Genomic DNA, 10,568 nt, shown 5'->3' on the forward strand with positions numbered 1-10,568 from the left:
ATGATCTTAGATTTATCTGTGAACCTGAAGAAGATCTTTAAGGTATGTGTCATTGAGACAAATTACTCATCCTATATTATTTTAACTGGAATGAGCTTTCTAATTGACTCTTCCAAGTTTCAGTTCATGTTAAGACTTTGGAAGAGAAGATATTTATCTGTTTTTTCAACTGAAAGTGATCCTACTGCACCCTACCCTAGCCTACTTCCTGGAGTCAGGATGTAATACCAGAAGGATGTTGACAGTACTCTGTTTACTAACATAAAACACTTACTGTAAGTTTGTTCTCTCTCTTATCCCCTCTCCCCACAGGGAGGATTGTTTGAGTTATTCACTTTCTAAATTACAGCAGATTTTTTCCCTTCTATTATAGGTACTTGTCACTTGGTTCTTAGGGAAAGGAAAAATAATGATTGCAGATTTGCACCTTGCAGTAGAAGCCTAATTTGATGGGGTCTTCAAAGGTCTTGGATTTGGTACTCACACATAAAACAAATTGGAAAAAACCCTTTATCTTCACATAAGTCAGTCCTTGTCCTTGTGCAACAAAGCTCTGCTGTGCCTAGGAGCTGGGTTTCCTGACCTAACAGTGGCAACCAAGTCTTTAAGAACTTGATTGTGCAAAATACTGGTTGTCCTGAGCTTGTAGGGAAGGGAGCAAGTTGTAGATGCTCAGTATTTAACAGGGTGAACACTTTCTGCTTTTAAAGCAACTACCCATGTGGTTGTCTTTTTTCTTTCCCTGGTAGTTTTAAAGGCTTTCTGTCTCACTGTCATAAATACATTATTGAAAAATCACTGTCTTTACACTGATTTCTCCTGGATTACTGTGGAGAACACAGCATACTGATTTTTTGCTGCTGCACAGAGGAGGGCCCAGAGCCATCCCATCCTGTGGCTCTGATCACCTCCTCATAGAGGATGAAAAAACAGAGGTGGGAATACAGGGTCCTGCAGTTCTGTCCAAAGCAAGGAGGACTGAGGGAAAGGAGCCTCTGGCAGCACTAAGCTGAGATGTGCAGTCATTGCTTGCTGACCATTTCATTCTTTACTTGACAATAAGCCTGAAATTACTTAGGCTTGGTGCTGAATTGTTATTGAATGTTCACTCATTGATGTGAAGTTAAAAAGATTTGAAAAGGTGACATATGGACCAAGAAATTATAAGGACAGGATGCCTCTCACTTACAGAAATACTAGGGAATTGTTATAACACTCAGAAATGACATGGAATTTCTTGAAAACATGCCTTGTCTTTTTTACCACCTGCAATGGGGGTCAGGATAATACATCCCAGGGAAACCTCTCCTTCCATCCCACTACTTCGCAAAGGGAATTTGGTTGGAAATGAACCAGTTCTTGGAATCCCAAAGTTGTCTTGGCTCCCAGCTCTCTGGAAGACTTCTTTGCTTAGATATCTTATCTCTGTGGAAGTGCAAACACGCCACTTTTTTTTTTTTAGAATCATTGCAATCACTTTGAACACTAGAGATGCATTCAGATAAAAAAATAGTAATTCAAAGGGTTAAGTTCTTGATTATTTACTGGCAGCAAAGTTAGAATAGAGAAGAATGAAGAAATAAATAAATGCAAACTTCAAATATACTTCACACCTACAATTTCTCCATCTGTCACACAGGATTTCTTTGTGAAAGCTGGAGACATTTCTGTTCCTGTTTCAGAACTGTTCCTCAGGCAGGGCTTCTCTGTGTCCCTTCCCCCTTACACTGCAGGCAAAACTGTTTGTTATGTCTGCTGATGAGTGCAGAGGAGGGGCAAATAATTCCCAAATACTTCTGAGCCTCTGTAAGGTTCACAATTGCCTGTCTCAAACACGGTTTAAATCACAGAAGGACTTTGCCCTGACATAAACACAGAATGTCTTTAACTCCAGGCCTGGTGAGGTTGACTAACACATCCTGGGTGATGAATCCAGACAAAGATTCCCCAGTTGTGACAAAATGTGTGGAGGGACAACTGCCCCTAAGCATGTTGACAGTCAAATGAATATCAGCCCAAGGTATAGGACAGCTGAGATCTGTGACCACCAAAGTGTCCCCCTGGCCCCTGAATATGCCTTTGGATTCCTGAAACTTGGACTGTCACTTAAGGCACTTGGTGGGAACTTGAAACAAGATAAAAGTGGTACCATTTTCTGCACATTATCTCAGGCCAAGAGGGGAGGTAAACAAGCTGTGGGGAGAGGAATTAATCATTGCAAAGAATCCCCAAGGGAAGAAAACTCAGCAACTGCTGAGGGCAGCTCCTCTTCCTGATACGTAAGGCTTTATAAAAGAGAGGCCTTGTAAAACCATGGCTCAGGCCTGTTCCTTTGGCTAAGTAGAAAAGGACTATGGGAAAGACACTCAGCTGAATTAGGGCTACACAAACAAGTTATGTAACCATTCTGTGTTCACATCATGGTGTATGGTGGTTGGTTGAATTATCTTTGTTATGACTTAAAACCATGTGGCTAATGACCGGCTACCTGCCTAAAAAGGCCAAGTTTTTCCCATAAGGGGGCTCTCCTTTGCACTGCCTGGGGACTCTGTCACTGCAGACCCTCACCCCACAAGCTCCCGCTGGCTGGAGGTGCTTCTGGCAGAGGGAGATTGTGCACAACCCACGGAATCAAAAAACCCACCTAGTCAAAAGAAGAGAAAGGCTGAGCGTGGGACTGATTAGCATTGGAATTAGCAAGAGAATCATTTGACTGTTTGAATCAGAGAGCTCTGTATCCACTAACTCCTTTGTTTGCTAAAATGTGTAAGTAGTGAAAAGTTTTGAAACCTCAGGAAGTTTTGCAGCTTTGTGAAACCCATTGCTGACAAGACCAGGGTGAAGAAAGACAATGGGATGCTGCTGGATCCATGGGTGGACTCTCTCTCTTCTCCCCTCCTCTCTCCCCATCTGTTTTTTCTATTTCTTTCTACCTCTCTCTACCTCACATTTATGAGTAAATAAAATCTGTACTATTGACTTTGGCCTATGGTCTTGTTTTCACCTTAATTTGAGTGGAGGCATCTCTCTGGTAAAGGGATCATAACATCCCCAGCCACCTTCTAGTTTATTTTGTTTTTAACTTCTGATCTTTTAGCTTAAACTGCTCTGCATTTAAGATATACAGAGAAATTTTGTAGTGCTTATTTTTCACACTTACCCCTTCCTCACTTGCAGTGTGGCTATGCATCTATAACATCTGTTACAGTTGTCCTAAGGCTTCTCAGACGGGGTTGGGTTCTTTTGAAAAAAAATTATGTTTATTATTTTTCCTTAACCTTTTATGACATTAGGTTTGACACAGATGCAAGGAGTAGGTGGCATAGAACAAGTAGCCATCTCCAGTGATGTTAAATTTAAGACGTGGTTTTTTAAAATCTAAAGTGGCTCAATAATATATTATTTGCATGTTTTGAGGATATTTGGATCTTGCAGAGAAATCTTGTTCTTTATGATGATGCCAGATCCTGGTACCTTTGTGATGCTATCATAGCATTACAGATATTTATGGCCTAAAAAAGTATTTTTAGCATTTCATGGACCTTGTAGGAAACAAAATATTGTTCTGGACTTCAGTTAGAAATCCTGATCGCCAGGAAAGCATTTATTTCATTTTCTTCCTATGTCTACATGGCTTCCTACAGTACTACATCTCTACTATATCTGTAGTTCTGTAAAAAGAAATTTACCAATGATGTCACCAAAACTTTGTTAATTAATACATATTCACACCATCTTTAAGAGCTGCTAGTAAATCTTTATTCCTTCAGCACATAAATTTGCCACACGCTATGTAGTTCCTTTCCAGAATAGCTCAGACATCTTGCTTACAACTCACTTACAATCACCCTTCCAGGCTAGTTAAGGTAAGACATTTCAAGATATGATTCATCATGATATATATGAGATTATGCTTTCAAATTTGTCCTTGGCTCTGTCTCTTAACATTTTAACTAAATGCTGAGCTGACAGCTGGTGTCAATGCACAAGCTTAGCATTTTTCCTTGCTTTTAGGAGGCTTTACAAGATCTCTGCAATAGTAATAGTATTTTCCTCAAAAAAATAAAAATAGTGAGGGAAGGTGATGGAAAAAGTAGTGTGTTCCTGAGGGGTCAAAAAATAAATGTTGATAGAAAAAGGATCTGATGTGACATGTAGACCATTCTGCACAAATCAGCTGTTACTTATCTGTCAGAAATAGTCCTTCACATTGGAGAATGAAGCCATGATTTGGGAAAGGTGGAGAGACAGGTTATCTGATTATGGCATAATTCCTTCCAGGAGGAAGTGTTAAGCCAATTTTAATATACGTGTGCTCCCAGAAAATTTGACCCTGTTAATAACATGTTAATGAAGAGACAAATATGAAAATTGAAAAAACCCACAATAATTTGGAGACAAAATATCTCTTAGAATAACAGTTTTGGTATTATTAATAAGTGATTACATCTTGGAGAGGCACAAATATACAGAAAAATCAATGATAATTCATTTGGATCACTCAGCGACATTAAATATGATAGACTACAAATCCATGCTGGGCTCCTGGTGGCTCTTCAAGTGGCAGATATTTCTGTGCTTCAGTTACTCTACTGATTCCTTGAAATCTCACCAAAACATAATCTGAAGCAAATGGGGATTTTGACGTGAATTTTTATTTCTGGTAAAAAAAAAAAATAAAGACAGTTTTTTATTTGGCTTTCACAGGTACTTAAAAGTTGATAGAGAAAGAAAAATTCTCTGTGCTCTCTTCAGTAGGTTTATTTGTCACATTTCCTGACCTTGGTAGGGCTCTGTGCCATGGGTGGAAGTTCATCAAATCATTCAGCATGCTGATAGCTTCCCAGTAAGGGACCTGGAAATGGCAGAAGATTTCTGGTCTTTCTGCTGAAGTGGTTTGAAGCCCTTCTTTCTCTGTGGGATTGTTTGCTCTTTTCAGACACAGTCAGAGGCTGTTGCTTGTCTGCCTGTTGATACACGAACTCACAGCTGTTCTTTTTTCTAGACTGTCTTTTCTATATTTAGCCATGCATCAGTAATCCTCAAAAAGATTGGACACCACCATAGCTAGTGCTGAGGAAAGCTTAGAAGATTTGACTAAGCAGGATGTGGGTGGTAGACTTATGTGAATACTTCTCAAATTGGTTAAGAACAGATTTGGCATCTGCATTTTCTCATGGATTAGTTGAGCAAATATCTTTGGCTTGTGAGGTTGTTTAGGAATGCTTCATTTAAAAAATTTGCACTGGGTGCTTAGGTCATATGACATTTTATTTCCCTTAGGGGATTACTGAGATGTTGCTGGTTTAAAAACTGTGAAATGAAAGCCCAGTGACAACTGTTAACAACATATTAAACTCAATAAATCCTTATGAAAAAGACCTTGCATCATGTAAGTTTTACTCAGACTGACAGATCTGTCCTTGGTATCAGTTGTTATAATTCTACTGACACCAGTGTTGTTATGCTCTTCTATACAATCTGAAGATCTGCCCTTTAGAATAAGATTGGTGTGGTGTGTTTTCTCCTTTTCCTAGCCATAGTTTTTCTGTTGTGAACACTGAATTGTCTGTATGAATTTTTTAGTTAACTATTAATCTGTAGCCAAGCCTGTGAAACCCCTGGGGGTTTAGTTACTGATCCTGCTACTGACACTGACTCAAAGACCATGACCCACTCTAGCAGCTATTACACAGGCTTATGAAGAGTTTGCAATGGGAAGAAGGAGCTTGCAATCCTGGGCTAAGATGTGAGACAACTGATAGCATACTGAGAAGCCCAGGGAAACAGGCAGGCAAAGTGGCTCAACAGTGTAAGTGATCTCAGCACATACAGAACTCAATGTTGACTTATTTTGTAGACATCAGGCAAGAGAGTGCTTCAAGAAGGCATATAAGCTTGTCTTTTGTTGCCTTTTTTTTTTTTTCCCTAGCAGCAATAGAAGGTGCCTTGCTGAAAACCTAAGTGGAAAACAAAACTGGTATCTTGGATGAGGTGGTGGTAAGATACAGCTATTGATGCAAAGATAGTGGGGAAGGAATAAACTGAAAATGGTTTAGAATTTTTCCTGTATTTGAGAAAGCTGAATTTCTCTTGTATTTGAGAAAGTTGATGTTTAGCAAGACCCAGAAATAGCAGCTGGCTGAACACAAGGGCTGTGTTAATTAATTAATTAATAAATACATTAATGAATCATATTTCATTAAACCCATCTAGCTCTGTCCAGTGATAAGAGTGAGGCAGGAGCTTCCAGCATTGATTCTGCTTAGAGAGACCTACCTTCCAGATGACTTGAAGATGCAGTTCAAGGTAGTGATTTGATGCTGACTGTGATTAATGTGTTGGTACTCGTAGATCACCCTTCCTCCCAATTTCACGGTTGAAATAAGGAATGTTTCAGCTGAGGTTTGAAGACTGGTATCCAGCATTTGAAGTCAGTTCTCTATAGCTCTTACTGCAGAAGGTTCTTCCTGCTGTGCTCTGGCAGAGCACAGCTCTCACTCTTGAGGCATAAGGCAAACTTCTCTCCCCTGAGGTTTTTCATGTACTGTCAACTGATTGAACTCCTACAAACGCTTCCCATATTTTGCTCTATGTCAAGTTTTTCTGGAAATGCTCCGAGTACATACTTATCACAAACAAAACAGCTATGAGAATTTTTAAAATAAATGACGAAATCAATGCTTTATGAAGGCCATTTACATTAGACAAGCACTGACTGATCTTATGCCAAAGCACTCTCTTTTGGACTATTAGCAAAATAAAAGGTTCATATGTTTCAATATCTATGGTCTAGCTAAAGACATCAGGCTGAAATATGCTGGAGTTAGATATAGCCATAATATTTTCATATGGGATACGTCAGAAAGTGCAAGGACTTCAGGAAATGAAATAACAAGCTTAGTAATGGTGGGAGATTAGAGGGAGAATATGGTTAATGTAATTAGAAATAGTTTCAATCAAGGAACGAGTTCATCATACAAGTGTTCTTCCAGAGAGAAAGCACTTTCCATGAAGGACTTTTGCTGCCCTGGCTTCTTGATCTTCATGCAAAATTAAGACTCATCAAAATTACATGGCCTATAAACTAAGCTGCTTCAGTTTAGTGTCACCCAGATGAAACACTGAAGTGTGACTGTGGCACTTGGTAATAAATTAATTTTAAAAGAATAGGTAGGCAAATCTGTGGTGCTGAGAAAATAAAAACCAATTAAAATCTATATATAAAAGAGGAATCAAAAGAAGGAATCCACTGAATGACAGGGAAATTCAGGGATGTAAATGAAGAAAGAAATGTCATTCTAACCTTTAAAAATATTAAGAAATTAACATATTTGAAATATAATCAACCCCCAATCCTGTAAACAGATCTATATTTATAGGCCTTCATGTTTGTCTTCACAATATTCCTTAAATGTGCAAAGCATCACTGTGGTGGCCTAAGGAGGACCTAAGAGATGATGTGAGATGAAGTTACAACCACTGGGAAATGGATGCTGAAATTTCCATATCCTCTTTTCCTTCTGGATTACACTTTGGATTACATATAATTTATAACCTAGGATGACACCTGGGAAATGCTTCAAGAAATTATACTCTGAAAAGCCTCTTTACAGCTGACACAAATCTGTTTAGCAGGCGTGTTTATCAGATTTACTTATGTTCCTGCACAACTCAGAGGTGTTGATAGATGTAATAGAGCTGGTAAGTTCCAAGCTCCTGCTTTTTGCTACTGTAGCAGGCATGGATGGTAGCTGGTAAAATGGAAAGGACTGACTGGTTGATCATCAGATCTGACTATTTCAATTTTTTTTAATGTGAATATTTATGAATATAACATTATCTATGTGATCATCTTTGAACAATGGTCCCAAACCATCAAATACTGCTGGTGCTGTCATCTGGCAACTTGCAGACAAATTCTGTTGAAAATCCAGTGAAAAACAAGTTTTAAATCCCTAGCTGATGCTGTGAAGTGTCATGTGGCATTTGCAGTAGTTATGGATGTAAATCATTCATAATCCAATATCAAACTGAAAAGAGCAAATGAGTTTGCCTCTGTGGTTAAAAAGAATAAGGTATTGATTACCATAACAAATTAGCAACTTGAAACCTGATATATACCCTCTGAGTGGTGAGAGCTGTGAGCTGGAACAGTCATGTATTACACATTGGCCTCATGAGATTCAAAAACAATTGTGCTACAAAAATAGCTAGTTATTAAAAGAGTTCTGTAAAAATTATTTTAGTGGCATTTTCTGCAGGGCTAGAACAATTACCAGCTTGCAATCAAGCTAATAGCTTTTCATTAACTAAGATAGTTGAGCAAGACCCTGCCTTCACAGATGTTTTGTGAAAACTGATGCTGGGTGTATTTTCGGTGGCAGACAGATGGGTGACAATGTGAACTATTGCAGGATGGCAGAGGGAGTTAAAAAGCACTTGGCACTTCCAGAGGCTTCTACACTGAGGTGGTTAGAAAATGAATGGGAAAATGAACCTAAAACATCTGTGTGTTTGTTTGGGGAAGAGGTTAGGTGAAGTCCCTACAGATAAAGCATTTAAGGGTTCTTCTATCTGCTTTGGATTCTGTTTTCCTACCCTCATTGCAATGAGTGAGATTCCACTAGCTGGTATAATAAGATGACAATGTGAAAGTGCACTAGCTTGAATCAATATCCGGCTCTAGCCAGCAAGCAGCTTTCAGGGTAGTACCTCCAACTGATAGAAGCCTGGAAACAGCTATGGAACAGGGTGAATATTCATTCACATTTTTAAGGAACTTCCCTTTGACTGTACTCACATTTACTCCCTTTCTTGTTTACTCAAATGTTTTTGTAAAGTAGTTTGCTGGCAACAGTATTCATGGAAATTGAAAATTATAGCAAATACTGCAAATGATGATAGATTTCTTTTTTTCGGATCCACAGCAAGGCTTGCAAGGAAAGCCATGTATTACATTCAGAGTCACGGAACAAAAATGTATTGCTTTATTATAGAGTCATGGAACAAAAACGTATTGCTTTATTATTCTGTAAACCAAAATGCTTTTAGCTGAAGATGCTCAAAACTGGGAAGATATATCTTGCTGATCAGCTAAAAGATAAAAATCCTACACAGAGGCTATTGTGACTACCTCACTCTGCAGATACTGTGGTATGCTGCTGGACAATTTGAAAACAGAAAAAAATATGATTTGTTTGGTTGTTGAGCTGTATGTTTGTACTGAACTGTGTAGCTGACCTTATGAGGGACATAAAGACCCTTTCTGCTTTATTTGGTATTAAAATAAACAGTTGGTGGATCAATGAAGACAGGGAACCTCCCGTAGGCCAAAGGAGAGATGTTTTAGGTTTACAGCTAAAGGTTTAAGCCATTTTGGCCCTCCTTTCATCCTGCAGTGTGGACATGTATGAGGCAAGTGGGAGGAGGGAGGTTGTTCTAGGTGTCCGAAGGCAAAAATTTGGGTTAGTATTTAATCCACGAGGAACAAAGCAATGTACTGCTACAACCAATAAAGCTGATTTTTTGGTGTGTTCTGGGGAAAAGCAGGACATGATGGGGCTGGAGAAGCTTGGAGATACTTTGCTGGGTTGAATTTCTCTTTCCCTTTCCTCTTTGCAAATCCCCTGAACTCCTTATCTGATCTGACCTTGCTTGAGTGGAACATCTAATGGTAAATTGTCATATTGACGTTTACAATGTGTGTTCATAATACTTCATATTATATGAATATAAAAATTACATAAAACTTCATTGGGATCCATGGAACATGTTGCAGACCCCTGTAACGATGTACACAGATCTAGCAGCACTTGGAAAAGCAGCTGCTGTGATTTTAAGAAACTTAAATGCCCTGCAGTGTTATTTATTTGGTGACATATGACAAATTGTTCTACAAGAACTAGATGATTGCAACTTCAAAATAAATTAAAGCCCCTCTCTGGGTGTCCTGCTCAATTTTGATATACCACATGCTAAATAGGAGTGTCTGCCTGGGATGTGCAACATTTAAAGAATCAATTAACATTATAGAACTCTGACAAAGTTTCCCAACATTATTACTGCTTCTTCACTTTGTTACCTTGTGTTTTGCATCTTCCCTCATGCTTTATCTCTTGTATATCTGTTTCTAATGTTAATTAAAGCAGATTTAGCCCTCTGTGTGTGGAAATATTTATTAGCGTATTTGCTTGTGGCCTGATGGAACAATGACCCTGCTACATCCTTCTCCTCTTGGCCTGGCCACTACACCAGGGGTACAAGTGAGGAAGAGGAAATGGCTTCTACACTGCTGGCTTTCATCCATGGATGAGCCAGTCCCATGATCAATGATCATCCATGGATGATTCAGACTGCAGGAGCTTTGTCAGCAAAATTAATCTGACTTTGCTTCTACCCCTACCTGGATAGCATCACATGCCACCCCAACACACAGAGAATTAATATTGTTTCCTGTGGCTAATCCTCAATAAAAGAAGATGCTGAAAGTGGATTAAATGTTCTTTTTCACTATTGTCTGCAATTGGAAATAAGAGATTGAACAGATCAGTTCAATGTAAGCACTT

At 38.8% G+C, this 10,568-nt stretch overlaps 1 long non-coding RNA gene across 1 annotated transcript; it reads right to left on the reverse strand.

The window, feature by feature from the left end:
* Window positions 1-1,484: 1,484 nt before the first annotated feature.
* On the reverse strand, window positions 1,485-10,101 carry LOC109022705. The gene is made up of 3 exons (XR_002001903.2): window positions 6,280-10,101; window positions 4,782-4,855; window positions 1,485-4,660 (listed from the first exon to the last, which is right to left on the reverse strand). It is a non-coding gene; the product is annotated as an uncharacterized LOC109022705 (long non-coding RNA).
* Window positions 10,102-10,568: the final 467 nt, after the last annotated feature.

This window comes from Parus major, chromosome 1 (genome assembly GCF_001522545.3).
Source record: "Parus major isolate Abel chromosome 1, Parus_major1.1, whole genome shotgun sequence".
Lineage (NCBI taxonomy): Eukaryota > Metazoa > Chordata > Aves > Passeriformes > Paridae > Parus > Parus major.